Here is a 3453-nt window from a genome sequence, read left to right on the forward strand (position 1 = left end):
CTTTTCGTTAAATTAATTACTTGATCCTGCGATTCGATTATTTAATTGTGCGTTCCCAATGTGATTCATATTTAGATCGTCGAAGATTCAAACGATAAAATACCAGAAAAAATATATTTAACTTTATATTTAATTTAAATATAATTTAAATTTAAATTATATTTAAATAAATATTATTAAAGAAGTAATTATTGCTTATATAAAGAGAGATCCAACTAAAAAACGATAACTTATTATTTCGGACTTCTATTACTACGTTTCTCTTACTCGAATAAATGAAATAAAATTTAATTAAAATTAAAGAAATAAATTACGCGAAATAGGCGCTTCAAAATTAATCGTCGTGATATAATGTCGTGATATAATTCTAATGTTTAATTATTTAATAAACGATTAATATATCACGGAGCTTATCGTTATGTTAATTACTCGGACTCTCGATTCGACTATTTTATTACGCGTTTTTAATCCGAATCATATTTAGATCGTCGAAAAGTCGAACGATAAAGCATTGGACGAAATATATTTAATTTTAAGTATTATTTAAGAAATAATTGTTGCCTAGAGAGAGAGGGAGAGAGAGAGAAAATTAATTATTAATTATATACACAATTATTTCCCGATATTTATCGCGATCGCGTTTAGAAAAGGAAATTGACGGAGCGTCTCGAACTACTATGTCACTGTTCAAGTGTCGCCGTGCGAATGATAACAAGACCGTAACACGTAAACAATAGCGCGCTATTGTTTACGCCGCCAAGGCGGCATACCATATATTATTGATAATTCGCGGCCGAAATTATTTTCCGTATTATGACGTATACATATACACGCAAATATTATATTATATAAGTATTTTAAATTATGGATCAAATTATTTAATAAACGATTAATATATCACAGAGCTTATCGTTATATTAATTATTCGGACCTGCGATTCGACTATTTTATTGCGCATTCTCAATTCAAATCATATTTAAATCGTCGAAAAGTTGAACGATAAAATATGGAACAAAATATCTTTACTCTAAGTATCGATAGAAAAATAATTATTATTCGTAAGGATTGCAACAAAATAATTTATAATTTAGATTTTTGTCACTTCGATTCTTACTTTAAAAGATATTTTTACGTGTATTTTACCGGTTTGAGAATAATTTTAATGGATTAATAAAATTTTTGCGATTAAAATGACATCAAACACAACATAAATCGGATAATTTTTAATTACACTAATAATAAAAATTTTGATTACATATAACTAAAAATTATCCGGTTTATATCGTGTTTGGTATCATTTTAATCGCAAAAAATCGTTAATGCATTAAAATTATTTTCAAACAGGTAAAATGCAAAATATAAAAGTTATATTTTCTATGGTAATACGACATATATATTCGTGAAATACTATGTATAATAAAGGAATAAGACCCTCAGTAAGATTAAGTGTAAGAAATTTCGGAACTCTTTGACGATACATCATTTCGCTTGCTCTTATTTACTCATTCTCGCTCTCGCTTTCGATGATGGAGACCTTTACTTATCTGTAATAATTTATTTATAATATTCAAAAATCTTATGTAATAAAAATTAAAACATTTATGTTTTATCTTAAAAAGTAATTTTTTGAAAATGATTTTAATGAAAAAGGCATCTTATGAAAAACGGCGGCGTGACCCCTCTCAGGTATCTCTCTGACCTAGCCCAATGCGGCCCACACCACCTCCTGTTAAAGCCATAGACATATAGAATGGACTGAGCGTTGCGATCTTAGACATAGTATATCTAGACCGAGTGTTGAGGAGTGGGGGCCGATGCCCACGTAGAAAAGAACATACTCTGTTTCGTGCCCCTTGCGTTCTCTCTCGCTCGCACAGAGCATAGCGCTCTCTTTCGTCATGCTACGTGCGAGCGAGAGAGAACGCAATCTTTCTACAGCGGGCGCGCGTTTGTTTATCTCGCAATGCTCAATCCAATCTATATATCTATGGTTAAAGCAGATATGGGATTATGGGATTTAGGAATTTAGGGATTTTTTAAAAATAGAGAAGCAAAAAAAAAAACATGCTACGCGCGAGCAAGAGAGAAAAGAATCACAGAAACAGAACAGATTGTATCCTTTTCTACCTCGGCCCCCATTCCTCAACACTTCGTCTAGATATACGATATACTCAAGTCCATGGCCGGTATTCATAGTCCGTTCTTATATCCAAGATCGTCTTAAGTGTGGTCTTGGGTCGTCTTAAGATCCCATTCAACCAATGAAATGGCCGCATAGTATCTTAAGATCGTACTTAAGACGATCTTGAATATAAGAACGGACTATGAATACCGGCCCATGACTAAAGTGTCATTTTATCTTTGTTATTTGCTGAAAGTTGAACAAGGACAGAGAACGAATGCTAAAAACATGCTCCCCATAGAGTTCCTAGAAGATATTCTAGGGACTCTAGCTCCCCGAACGCACCGTATGCCCGTATCAGACTACGCATTGAAAATTGAAGATTAAAGATTGAAATTTGACTAATCAGGACAAAAGGGATTAAAATTTCTTTGTCCTGATTGGTCAAATTTCAATCTTCAATACGTAGTCTGATACGGGTTTAAGCCTGCGTTCGGAACTCCTATTCGTAGAATAAAATAGCGTTTTTGAATGCAATCCTGAAGGCAACTAGGGAAATAATCACTATCCGCGTATCGCGATAACGCTACATCACTGACTGCTCTCTTCCCGCCTTATTTTTTCAGTCTGTGTCAAACTTTGTCAAACTGGCAATACTGGCGACTAGCGTTACAAACTCTGTACTCTGTGATATATTCTGCTCGCAGGAATACGTGTAGCTATCGATAAGGATCAAGTACAAAGGACGATAACACGAGTTTTACAGTCGATCACAATGCAAGATACGAAGAAGCTACAAGAATTCATGGAGCTGGTCGGTCGGCTGAAGGTGAGATTGATACTGAGCTCGCAAATTATTGAAATACATTTTTGTATGACACATATGTTTCATAACGACTTCGTAACATCAGCTGTGCACAATAAAAAGAATTGGCGATATAAAATCGCTCTTTCTCTCCCTCTCTGTCAGTTATTTGAAAATTTCCACGGAAATTTAATGGATTTTGAAAGAAAAAGAGATAGAAAAATCTGTATGTTTCATTGTCAGAGGAACAGATATTCAAGAACTACAAGAAGAGCTTATGTCTCACATGTTGTCATATGCCAAGTCTCTTTGTCGCTTCCTCGTGTCTAATGTCAACATATTGGCCGTGTTCCGAGAATCGCTGTCAGTATTGGAAATCTATAGTTCACCTTACATATATTGTAGATTTTCAGTACTAGCAATGAAATTTGGAACACGATCAATTTTCATGACAAGAAGCATATTGCAATTATATAACGTTTCTCTCGTTCTCGATAATTGCAACGAAAAAACGCGCTTTTCTTTT

The sequence above is a fragment of the Formica exsecta genome, unplaced genomic scaffold (assembly GCF_003651465.1).
Source record: "Formica exsecta isolate Colony F162 unplaced genomic scaffold, ASM365146v1 scaffold265, whole genome shotgun sequence".
NCBI lineage: Eukaryota > Metazoa > Arthropoda > Insecta > Hymenoptera > Formicidae > Formica > Formica exsecta.